This window comes from Augochlora pura, chromosome 3, assembly GCF_028453695.1.
Source record: "Augochlora pura isolate Apur16 chromosome 3, APUR_v2.2.1, whole genome shotgun sequence".
Lineage (NCBI taxonomy): Eukaryota > Metazoa > Arthropoda > Insecta > Hymenoptera > Halictidae > Augochlora > Augochlora pura.
Window position 1 is genome coordinate 11,466,146 of NC_135774.1, and position 13,152 is coordinate 11,479,297.

At 44.2% G+C, this 13,152-nt stretch overlaps 1 protein-coding gene across 5 annotated transcripts in view; it reads left to right on the top strand.

The window, feature by feature from the left end:
• Dll (homeotic protein distal-less) overlaps nt 1-13,152 on the top strand; it is a 128,540-nt gene that overhangs the window by 2,674 nt on the left and 112,714 nt on the right. The window lies entirely within an intron of this gene.

Here is a 13,152-nt window from a genome sequence, read left to right on the forward strand (position 1 = left end):
GATTCTTTTAATTTGTTTCCCACTTCAAATGTCTTCTGCATATTTTTGTCATAAATGCATAAAATCCATAGTCTGTACAATTCGGTTAACGCAGAAAATGCGGGCGCTTCTTTCTACTTATCTGTGCACGATAATAGTCTCCGACGCGTCCACCGTCCCGTGTGAACGCGTCGAAGTATGATCGGATGTTCTGAAATCAATGGGCGAAGTGAACGCGTAAGCCGACTGCAGACTGTTAATTTCCAAGCTACCGGCGACGCCATGAGAACGCGAAGGAGTACACAAGCGTTTCACGCGTGAACGGAGGCTGTGTTCGAACGATTTCACGGGGCCCGGACCCGTTGAGGAGCACACGGGTCAGATTAGTGTACCGTTCACCGACGGATCCACCCTCGGAACGTCGGGTGTATGTCTCGCGTTTTGTTCAGAATGTTATGGACGCGTCGTTTTCGACAACGGACTCGAGCCTATTCACCGTGTGCTCTTCGGGTATAAGTTTTAGGGATAAGTGTAGCGAGTAGTGGACACCGTTTTGCCAGCGCGTAGATACTGCGTGTGGATCCTTGAAAGTATTTTTAAAACTGTGAAGAGATTTTCGATTTGACAGATGACAAAAAGTCGCGTTAGGGAAAATAAAATACAAATAATTCTTTGTTATAGAAATTGTGAGTGCTTCGATTGACGATATTCTTAGGTAAATACCGCGAGTATGCCGAGTGAAATTGCACATAAAACATAACTACTTAAATCCTCGATATGATCACAAAATGGAGAACGAAGTGATAAAAACACTGACGTTCGTGTGTATCGTAGATCAAGAGTCGAGTTACTAGAAAAGGGAGCAGTCGAATCTATTCCGATTGACAAATATGAAAGCTAATCTGTCGCTAAGATTTTCTCGAGGCTATGGAATGAAATAACAGGGGGTTTCGCACAGACTTTAGAAGATAATAAATCATCCTGTCAAGTTAAACACGTATATTGTTGGGGAATATTTCATCAGAGCGCCGCTCAACCTTTTGCGCTCTGGCCGCGAGTGGAGACAATCGTCGCGTTCTCTGAGAAACACGGTGTTAAAATCGTAGTAAAATGATTGGGAAACGTATTTCATGATTTCGTGAACAGAGCCTGTGGTGTTTGATAAATTTGCTACAAAAATGTCAAAGTCACTAGTGTTCTAGTGCATCCATAGCGCAGCTTGCTCCGAAACAGTGATCTTTAAAGCAGTGGACATTGTATGAGAAACTTCTTTGCCAAATGTTCGATTCTTTTAGAAATTTACTTCTTCAGATGATTTATATAATGCCGTGGCGTATATATTAAACATTGCTTTAGCATCCTTTCTCATGCGTATTCATCGCCTCGCGGTTATGCATATGTATCTAACAAAAATGAATTTGAACCACGAACATGCTTCAAAACTCGTGCCGAGAAAACTGTGCCGCGAACGGTCGTCCTTATTGAATACGTTAATTGTGCAAAGTCCAAACATCGATTCCAGAAAGTTCAAGCATCGATTCCGCAAAGAACAGGCATCGATATGCATCTTTTTTTACTAAAAGTCCCAAGTTCATGTGACGCGAAATGGAGTAGCCGCGGCTAAAATGTCAGCGGCGTCACCTGTACTCCGTTGAATCCATCGATTCCACAAAGTTCAAACGTCAACTTAATAATAATAATAATAATAATAATAGCCTGCTGTTACAGTAAGAGAATAATGATGTAATAATCATAAAAGAGCTTATAAAAAAACGAAAACTTGAAGCTAAAAAATTTAACCCTTTTAGTGCGGATACGTCTAAGTGAAAAATGCGCATCGTGGTGAATCGAGTTAAAGAATAAAATATTAAAGAATAAACATATTTAGTATCTTCCTTGGTGAACAAAAAGTGTTAATTACAAGTTAAATAGTGAAAAGTGTAACTAATATTCCCATAACAATACTGTGGTGTAACTAAGAAGTGGGTGATTCTGCATTCAAAAACAAATCGAAAATAGGAATACAATTTTTCATTCGCCTAGAAAATTGACTTTGAATATTCAGCGAGCACGCACACAGGCAACTACGCTTTAGATGGATGGATCTCGGTGGAAGTCATACGTCAGTTACAAATAGCAGTAACATAATTAGTATCAACATGATATATAGTGTGTTACTTCTTCCTGACTATGGATTTCGAGTATATATCAATGAAAATAAGGCGAATATTTTAGTTGCCCACCTGCTTCATTAATGCGTGAATATTGTTGAATATGCAGAATACGCAAAGTTCGCGATAACGAAGCCGCAACTGAAAACATAATTATTTTCAATTTTAACCCAGTACTATTCCGACGGAATCAATACGATTCAGTTTATCGCGCGTATATTTATTTGATTCGTTCCGGAGAAAATTCCGAATCGGCGGAAATCGATCGACCGGAACTGTCGGCGGGTGTGAGAACGCGCGTCTCGTTGCGCCGGTAGACGTTTCCACGGCGATGTCCCGCCGCGCCGGGCCATTCGTCACAGGCGGGCGCGAAATCCGTGTCGTAAACCTGTATGCTGATTCCGGCACGGCGAGAAGAGGAGCGCGACCGAAAAAAGGGAACGAAAACGGAAGAGGGAATCTAGAGTAGCAGGTAGCGGTGGCGGCGGTCGTCGGCCCGCCGCGCGTCGGCCGGGCACAATAACGCCGTGCCAGAGCGGAATAAGATATACGACTAGGAAAGAGAATCCTCTTGGGACCCCGAAAAAGTCCCGCAAAGCGGCTAACGAACGAAACAAAAAGCCGCCGGGGCTGAATGGGAATATAGTCGCGGGTCCGGGCCGCGGGCTCCGCTCCTCCGCTCCTCCGCTCCTCCGCTCCTCCGCCATCGCCATCGCCGAGCGAGAGGCGCTTCTGGATATTCAGACCGGGCACAGATACGCAACTGTTCTTTTCTCCTCTTCGCCGGGTCGTTCTTCCCTTCCTCCTTTTTCTCCGCGCTGTCGCCCATCTGGAATCGCATTAGCCCGACTCGATCGCGGACTTTTCTGCCGCGCGTGAAATCGCCAGTCAGCTAATTGCGTTTCTCGTTAACGGTCACCTTCTGTTTTCGTGTCGCCGCCGCCGCCGCCACTGCCGCCGGCTTCCTGGTCGACGCGGATTATCGATCGGCAAACCGTGACAGATCGATCGAGATGTTTGCCGATGAATCTTGTTTGCGCACCCACTTCCGACGAGTGTCTAATGCCGCTTCTTGCAGGCGGCTTTATGATCGCGCGAGCGCGCGCGCCTTTTTGATTAGGGACGTTGCTCGATAAGAAAGGATTCGTTTTTTGCTGGCTCCCGCGATCCGCTTCCTCGTATTGCTGCGAGAGGTTGTATCGCACCGCTGTGGCGCGCGGAAGAGAAGAAAGCGCTGTTCTTTTGGCCATCGGTTGGAAATTAACTGGATGTAGTTCGTGAGATGGTACAACAGTGAAAGGATCTGGTTTCCGATGATAACACGTCGTTGTACCGAATCAGATCCGATCTACTCTTACAAACGCCTTAATGACACTGTTTTATCGCCAGAAATACTTTCTATGATCAATTTAATAACTGAAAGGGAGCATTATGGCTTTATACGTCGGGAGTTTCATCTTTCACCGTACGGTCGTGTAACTGCGTTACCCGTGTAATTATCACGATCAACAAGTTTTGTTAACATCTAGATCACTTCGACTTATATAATTCACATAAGTTTATATCTTTATGGGCGTCTATATTTCGTTCAGAGTTTTTTTTGCTAATAAATTTACAAGTTTTTCTAGATATATTTGTTACATTTTTGTTCGTATGTACAAGAGGATTGTACATCGGTAAAGAAATAATTGAAGTAATCAATAAAAATCAGTTTAGTATTGAAAGTGTCAGTGTTAACTGTTTAAGGATTGATCGTTGCCCACTCTATTGTCATTAATCTTCTGCTAAGCTAAAGAAAAAGCTATTCATCGATTACAAAGAATATCGTGTAATAAATGCATTTTTTGGTGCACTCTTAGTGATAATTGTTCAGAAGATCTCCGTTTCTCTGTTTTTTTTTCATAGTCATCATTGCAGGCCAGAGAATCCATAATTGTCGTTCTTGATCACAAAATGTATTGAATAAACATTAAATTCGTTTCTTGCAAACTTCTTTTTACTCACGATAGAACATTATGCTACTTTGTGCGGCGTAAAATGTATTTGACAAAAAAGATACGTAGACAATAAATGATGTTTATTCGCATAAAAGGAACAGAGTACATACTTGGTTTCTTAAGCTCGAGTGTAAAGTTTAATTTATAGCACTTAAAATTGTCAGTATGGATTGTTTAGAGAATGATTTTTCCTAGCTTCTTCTTCCGTGAGAAATTCCTTGAATATTATCCGGCTTTTTGACAAAGAGACGAAGTGGCAGTGTTCTTCGATTAACCCTTTACTTTGGAAACTATTTTGTTCCAAAACATAACTTCTTACCTACAATATTCTCATTTTATAATATTTATTATGATTTATGCATATGAAGTTAAATCTAGTGGCAAGTACAATACTTTGAATAATTGTATTTTTTAATAATTTGTTTAAATATAAACGGATCCAATACTGTTACAATTATTTTGATAATATAGTATAGCAATTTGATTGGCGTTTTACAGTAGGCCCCCTCAGAGTCACTACTTGCGAAAGGTTGAAAAGCGTCAAAGTACGCAGATATAATCCCGACATTGTTTGTTACGCGTATATTACTAACTACGTACATGATTGTCATTTCACGAGACATACTCTCTAGCTATTTCTTATACACATGCATCATTGAGAGCCCACCTTTTCTCGTTGGCTTTTCCTACAGAACTTCCGTGGTGTTAAGAAGCACACTTATAGCTAGTGAAATAGATGAACTTATTAATATATAAAACTGTGTCGATCCGCTAAACCTCCGACAGAAAGAATACCCAATTTCGTTCTCGCAGGCTTGCGACCTGCTTCGTCCCCGCAGAAAGTTTACAGTCCATTGTTGGGAAAGATGTTCAAAGGAACAAGCTGCTAGGACAATGGCCAGTGTTCTTCATTCTTTGCCCCGCGGATCTCCCGACAGCGAACCAGAAAATCCCCGGTTTGTTAGGCCGAGAGTAAGATTTACAATTCAACATCATACTTCGTGTATTCGTGTCAAGTTTGTTCAGCGTTTGCATACCCGACGAAAATAGTTCGACGAAGCTGTCAGTGATTCGCCGCGGACCGAGGTATCGACTGACCTCCGGCGCCATTTTGCTTGAGCACTGACGGTGACAGGCCGGGTTCTCCGTCGAAGCTAAAGCGGCGCGTTGCCGCGGTTTCTGATGAAAAAATTGCCGAGTTCACGGGCTAAACGAATTACGCGGGATCCGCCGCGTGTAAATTCGAGCCGTGCATTAACTTGTTAAGCGCAGAATGTGAATCAGTCGTCTTTCGCGAGGCGTCTCTCCGCATTCCTTCCAACCGGCTTTCATTGTTACATTAATTTTAATTGCGCCGCATTCAATTCAGAAACGCTCGAATCCCCCCCAATCCCCCCGCGCGGCGGCCGGCGGCAATCTTTTTCCCATTGTCCCGTGGCGAATCCCATAGAAAAACAACGGCAAACATTTGTAACAGCCGCGTAAAGAGCCGCGCGGCGAACGCAATTAATCAAAAGCTCCGAGTCAAAGTAGAAGGAGGGAGGCTGCTGGAAATTACACGGTTCACAAAAATGAATAATAGTAACGCGCGTAGACGGTAGAGCTTGAAATTAACATGCGACGTGTTTAACTCGCGGTGAAATTGCACGTCGCGACGGGAAAAAGGGTCGCGGGGCTCATTCATTGGCGGACTTCGTTGAAACGGTAATTACATCCACCGGCGGGCCGATGTCCACCGCGGCCGGCTAACGAATTCTCGATTACTGGAAGAATTCACGGCGGCGCTGTCGCGGAGCAGCCCGGGATTCGTCCTTTAGCCGGGAGGCCGCCGCGGACCGGCAACCCTTCTTTCTCTCCCCAACCCCTATCGGGTCGGTAAATTAATAATAACCGGCGATCTTGCGTCTCTCCACCTGCGGCCGGGCCTCCCCGCGCGACGTCTCTAAATACATTATGAAAAGACCGATGACGACGCCGGCCGCCCACCCCCGTGGCTGTCGACCGCTTGAAACCGCAAGCGCGACGGTTATAGGTAATCTTGGTCCTCCTCGAAATTACTAGGAAACGAATAATTCCGGATGAACCGGAAAAAAAAGGGTTACTCTCGGGAACGCGCCGCGAATCATGTAACGATTGTCCTTGTACGCGTTCCCCGTAATTTTCTTCTATTTTGTTTGCAGTTTATTTTTTTTCTCCCCCTCTCTTTCTCCCTCTGCCTCTCTCTCCCTCCGTCTCTCTTTCTCTATTTCGCCTCCCTGTGCGCGCTCCCCGATCGGTATACCCGCGATTCGAAAAGTTACGAATGCACGAGCATCGGGAATAATACCGGTGATCGTGATCGTCGTCGAGCCGCGCTTGCGCGCTCGCAAGCGACGACGAAGGGTTGCGATCGTAATGATCGTGTTTCTTTTTTTTATTCTTCTTTCTTCTCCCCGATGCGTTCGAGGAAAGAGGCCGGAGCGCGCGCGAGCGCGCCCGCGCGCCAGATTATAGGTCATTTTCTCTCGTTAGGATAACAATTTCTTCGTGCTCGGTTTTCATAAACCATTAGACCAGCGAGCGCGCGACAAGAACGTCCCCGGCTAGAACCGGATCGCTAGAAAATTTCGCTCGAGGGGCACGGTGAAACGCGACATTGTGGCGCAACACCTCGGCTAAGATTCCCCGATGCCTTCCGACCGATACGGACGCGCCGATTCTCTTCGCCGATCGATGGACACGTGCTCGCAGAGCTGTCAATGACTTCCCCACGAGTCGCTCGCGATGGCTTTTAGCTGGTTTCCTGACCTCGTCGTGTTATTCTAGATTGATTTTGGTATTTGTAATTAATAGACTGCCGGTCTCCGTGGAAAATAAAAATTGTCGAAGTATGTTCTAAGAAATATAAGCTTGATTATTATATCTTTGCTCTTGTAACCCTTTGCGGTATAACAACGAGTCAGACTCGTGATAAAGATTTCATGCAACATCTGCTAAATTTGAATATTATTCAGTTCTTCCAAGTTCTCTAAGTCGAAATCAAATTGAATTCTTTTGTTAACAAAGTCTAGAAACGGAAGTAATTAAAGACAATACTAGAAACAAAAATTATCCGGTTCTATTAAGGAAAATATTAAGGACAAATAAGTGCTAATCAACGCAGCGTGAAAGGAGTCGTAGGGCAAGGGGTTAATATTAGATTTATAGAACATGGAAGGCAGCTGTTTTATATTAATTTATAAAATTGACAATGAGGCTTTTATTCTGATTTTTAACGAAGTTTGTTGTAATATTTGCTGCAAGTAATATATATATGTATATTGAATAGAGAACTCATTTTGACGGGTTCCAAGACTCTAGTGTTAATAATATTAACAAGTTGAAAATAACATAACAGTATCCCTAAATTCATCAGATGTCTTCTCAGTTTTATTTTTGATCTATTTATTTTTATCACAAGTGCATAGAATTTTTGCGTCATTGCAGCAATAAATTTCCTATTTATACTCTTTCAAAAATGTCGTATAAAAGTATCTGTCATGACACTCCAACAATTATTGCGTTACTCTTTGAATCCTGAAATGGTGTCTCATTTATTCGATGTCACTTTTCCAGGAGATACAAACGTTCCAATTTCATTATTACAGACACGTGTTCCGCCTTCCTAGAAATTTAGTTACTCGAAAACAACGCGATAGCATTAATCGTCCGTGGCAGCACAGTGGGCAACAGTTCCGCGATTCGCAATCGGCTGAAACAGTGTTCAAGCTCGCGAGAACAAACAAGGTCGATAGCGAAACGCGTGTATCGGGCGGAGGTTGTGCGACGGGTCCGTTTAATTCGAGTTTTATCGTGTTTCGATCGTGCGGTATCGTCAATAATTAATTACTACACGGATCGCCGTTTGATCGCGCGACACATTGCTCGAATCTGACAAACGTCGGATCTCGGTACAGGCCCCCGTCTGTCTCGTGTGTAACGTTTCGGTGTACCGCGGTGTCGGCGTACACGCTGATCGCGGCGATTGGATTAATTAAATAATAAATATCGTTTTGGAATCACGATCGGGCTAATTACCAAGGAGCACGCTATTGTTTGCACATCCTCCGCGCGGCAAACCGGCGCGCGTTTCGTTCGTGACTGCTACTGACTTCTGCGACTTCCGATCTTCTTCCGATTCCCGTGATCCTAATTGCGCGTTTTTCAAAAGCGAAACTCGACGAGAGAAATCCACATTTAGAAATATCTTGCGTGAAATTCCTTCCTGTCATTAATTACATGCAAAACCATCTTTCACCGATGGAATTGCACTTTAACGTTACAAACCATTCATATTGTTAAATAACTGATGCAACTGTTATTTTTCTATTAGGTTGGAAACTATGAAACGGGCGCCGCAGCTGAGCACAGACTAAACCAAAACGCCCGTTTCATAGTTTCCAACATAATTTTATACAAGAGTGTTTCGTGCGATCATCTAAGTTCACAAGCGGCGCTAAAAAATATCTGAACAATTTTATTAGAATAACTAAAACTTAATGAATACTAGAACAATATACTTGTTCTCGAAATATTATTTCTTACGATTGAAACAAGCGCTTCGAACATCCATCCAATTACACCAGGAAGCATCCGAAGAATTTAGTCTAACAATTGATTGGAAAGAAGAACGCGCAACGTAGAATCATGACGTCACGAGTCTCATGAATACCGGCCGATGCAAATGTTATGTTCCCGATGCTGAGGAATACTTCGAACGTCCATTAAATTCCGCAGCAGGCTGCTGAAAAATGTCCGTACAATTTCCTGTGCTGATTGATCTATAAGAAGCGCGATACGTGTAGCTGCACGGGTGTTCGAACGTGCATTCTTCGCGATAAACAAATTCCAAGAGTTCTGAAAAGAACACGATACCGCTACGAATAAGATAAGCGGTACAATAAACATGAGAGATATGGAAATGAAGCGATAGGATGAGACAATAATAAAAAAGAATACGAAGCGATAGAATGAGAAAAATTAAAATAAATAAATAAAGTGAAAAATTTGTGGGAACAGTATCTACGGTATAGCTATATCGTCTGCTAAGACGAAGGTTACGAGAGCCATAACAAGATAGAAAAATCGCAGCATCTATCATCCGCAGATCCAGGACAAATGAACCGTCCATTAAGATCAGTCGGTCGGAGTCCTTGCCGAGTCGTCGTCTTTCGGTGGGTAACCGTCCGCGAGGCTTCATCCGGCAAACCTCGGACCAGAATCCAATTAGCGAGGGTGCCTTGCACTTCTACCGAGTTCTACATTAGTCACCGACCTGCCAGCTAACCAGCGGCCAAATTAATCCGGAACGGTTCAAAGACAATGCGGCCGGTTCCCCGGTTGCCCGGGCCCCGGCTGATGGATTAGGTATTAAACGGTTGTTTTCACAAGGATTAGGAACACCGGCCCTGCTCTCGGCTAAAGGCCGAAAGAGCCACCCTCGGAACGTCGAAGGCTGGACCTCGGCTGACGGCGACGGAGGAGGCTACGGGGACCGCGCCGGCCACGAGGATTTACACGGAAGTCGTGTTTTCTCCGGCGCAGATACATCCTCAGATATCGTGCGGCTGCCACTCAACCGGATCCTGGGAATTCGTTCGTCCCCCAGCTGACAATGAGAAAAGTAGGGTTCGAACCGCGGCCGTCACGCAAAGTGCACCGAGGCACCGGTCCTAGGCCGGCTTCGATCATCCGCGATAAACCATTCGTCTAGCTCTTGTTTTCCAGCCCTCCCCGGTTCAAACGCCTCGCGGAATCCTGCGTTCCCTGCCGGCTACTCACCGACAGCCATCTTTGAACGCCGCGTGGCTTCGTTGCGGTTTTCATTCGCGGAACATCGGAAGGGTGCATATTCATTCGCGAATGCGTGGATCTTTATCGCCGGTTTTCTAATGGACTCGTTTGTAGGAAATTAATTTTTCTATATTATTAGTTACGTTATTCGACGATTTTAGTGGATTTCTAATGGACTCGTTTGTAGGAAATTAATTTTTCTATATTATTAGTTACGTTATTCGACGATTTTAGTGGATTTAGTGATTGCATCGATGACGGTTGATGTTAATTTTTCAACACCGAACTTGGGATATTTTGTATCTTTATGAGAACTTTCTAATGAATTAGTTTGCGTTGGATCGAGTTTTAAGTGGTTGAAGGTCATTTTCATCCCTTAAATCAAAGTCTAGAATTCTATTTTGTTTATGCTATTAGATATTAATATGCTGTAAATATCATTATTAGAATCAACCTCTTATTATTATTAGCATTATTAATAAAATAATTATTATAAATTTTCAACCCCAAAATAAAATCGTCTACGAAATAACATTAAATCTATAGGAAGGCGATGTTACATCACAGTATCACTTTCGCCGATTGCGAACGATATCAACAAGCATAGTTCTCCAAAGGAAATATTAAACTTTAAAATCACAGCGAGGTCTATAAAACGCGGCGGTTCAAGAAACCGAGTCAGAAATTCTCGAAGAAACAGCCCATTCCATGTCCCGGGAACAAAATGAAAGTTTCTTTCGGATCGGAGGTGTGTTTGCACATCGGAGTGCATGACTTTCAACGCGCTGGGAGATGTAGGTCATTAAATTGCTACTTCTAGGACCGATTACTCCCTGGAAGCAATTGAATCGACGCGGAACACGCTCGGCGCGGAGGACAGGCCACGGTCTGGCAGAAAAAGGAGCCGGGAACGCACCGGCGTTCGCAAATGACCCGTGTGAATTACAGTAAAGTAGTAGTTTCACGCGGCGGAGCAGTTTTCAGCGGCTGCTTTGCATACTGTTGCAGCGCTAACGACTATAACCTTTCGCGGCGGCGGCGGCGGCGGCGGCATGGCAGCGGAGGGGAAAAAAAATGTATCGTAAAACGCGGCGCGGCTTCCATCGGCGATTTTTCATCGCCGGTTTCTACACTCCTCTGTCGCTTGGCCGCGGTTGCATCATGGCGCAATGATTAGCTCGTTCTTCGTGATCGATGCCGACGGTAAACATATCGTGATCCGCGATAAGACAATTCCTCGGCGCGACGTGATTCGTCGACGTTGCTCTCCGATTCGCTCGCGGCGTTTACGCAGCTTCGTTTCCTGGATGGTCGCGCCGATGAAAGAAAACTCGTCCTTACGTTTCGGAGGCCGCGCGAATCAACACTACTGCGCCCAATTCCATCACGGTCTTCGAACCGCGATAACAACAAATAACCCTGCGCTCGACATTTATCGCGTCCGGTCGGCGAGGAACATGGTCGTGCGACAAAATGTTGGAACAATACCTGCCTAATCGTCCGAGCTAATATATGCGACGATACCGTTCCCGGCTGAAATCGTTCCATTGGCCGTCCGCTAACCCAGCAGTGTTTCTAGACCCCATGGGAACTCCATTTTGTCTCTGCGAGACTCTTGACTTCGTTGCTTCACTGGAACTATCGTCGTATCTTCTGAAAAATTAATGTTCAAACAGGTTAAACTATTCCACTGGAATGGCGACTTCGAGGGACGTTAAATGCTGTTCTGTCATTTTTAAAAAACAATTTCGACTGCATACAATTTATCCTAATTTAACAGAAGAATTTGCAAACATCGCAACCTTATCATTTTTAGTATAGAAGGAATCATTCTGTATATTTGAGCGATAATTCATATTTTCTAACGTCAATTCTTGTCAGATGAAAATCCTCGACAATCTAGTAAAATTCATAATGTTTTCATTATGGATAGTATTATTTGTCCCATTTCGATCTTCATTAAAATTTTCTTGTGTCAATGATTGACAGACGCAGCCACGAAACCAGCAAATTTAAATTTTGCCTGATCGGACCTGCTAAATTCCGGAGACTCCGAAGTTCGACAGTGATTTATTCGAATTTTTCCTTATCGGTACTATTCATCAATTAGTAATAGACCTTCCTCTGGACATCGATCCTAAAGGGTTCGCAACGTTAATACCGAGGCCTTAAATCATGATCCCCGGTGTCATTTTGCGATCGATCTTGGCGACTCGTTGATCCACGGGTCAGCCGTCCACGCCCCGGGGCGCTGGTGACACGGGTAGCAATAAATCATGAGAATCATAACGTGTATGCACGTATGCATGTCCGGTCGGCTCACCATAAATTACGTTAATTAATAGTCACGCTTATTATCACACAGGGAAAGGTACCGCGAGCAGAGGCAGCCCGGTGTTACGTTACGCGGGTAATTTCGAGTTTCGTCGTCGACATCTTACTCGTCTCGTGCCTTCCCGTATCGCTCTCCTCTCCTCTCCGCTCTTCGTTGGTGTAACTCTTCCCACCGTCGTGTCGCCGTGTCCCCATGCCGATTTATGGCGAATTTTCCTCCTCGCAGTTCCTTGAAAATAACAACGGCCGACCGACGGGGAAAATGACAAGGCAGCGTGTTTGGATTTCTAAATGACTGCGTTACGTTCAAGGATTCACACCGCCGGCGCATTACGCTACATTGTAATTAGGGTATAAACATAATGGCGCGATCGCACCGACGATAGCGTCGCCGGCCTGGCACGATGGCGTCCATTTAGCCCGCGCGTAATTATTTTAAGATTAATTTAGAACAATTCCCTTTCTTTTTTTTCGTTTCGAATTAATTACGCCGCAAGTTGCCGCGCCGATATATTGTTCGCCGCGATACCGATCGCGGAGATTAATGATCGTTTAGCACCTCGGGATGGCTACCGAATTTCTCACCATTGCCACTACGCGATTTATCATACCTTGATTCGATTAGGCTCGCAACGAGGCGACTAGCATTCATGAAATTCAAATTTGTCTCGACGAACCACTGGTATAATTCCGATCCCTCGAATCGTTACCGTTACTTTGTGCAATCCTTTACTCTTCCATCACTTATCTTTTAGGCTAATCTGGCTCATCTACAAGTTACTGATTCATAATTTAACACTGCCATAAATTAATATTTTAAATTGTATATCTCTAATGATACAGCTCCAGTGTAATTCAAG